The following is a 235-nucleotide window of genomic DNA, read 5'->3' as shown; positions in this document are numbered from 1 at the left end:
GCCTACCGGCTCCCGGCGAACTGAGCGCGGGACAGCCCGTCAGGCAGAGGAGCAGCCCTTGTTTTCGTCGCTGGCGGAGACCCGCTTGCCGAGCCGGGGGAGGAGGGGCGTTGAGGGGGGCGAGCGCGCAGGCGCAGAGCGTCAGGCTGCCGACCCCTGCCCCTCCGCCCTGCTGCTCCGGGGCGGTGCCGCCGTCTGGTGACTGGGGCCGCACCCAGCGCTCGGCGGGTCCGGA

Source organism: Lathamus discolor, unplaced genomic scaffold (genome assembly GCF_037157495.1).
Source record: "Lathamus discolor isolate bLatDis1 unplaced genomic scaffold, bLatDis1.hap1 Scaffold_153, whole genome shotgun sequence".
Lineage (NCBI taxonomy): Eukaryota > Metazoa > Chordata > Aves > Psittaciformes > Psittacidae > Lathamus > Lathamus discolor.
This window is presented reverse-complemented; position numbering follows the sequence as displayed.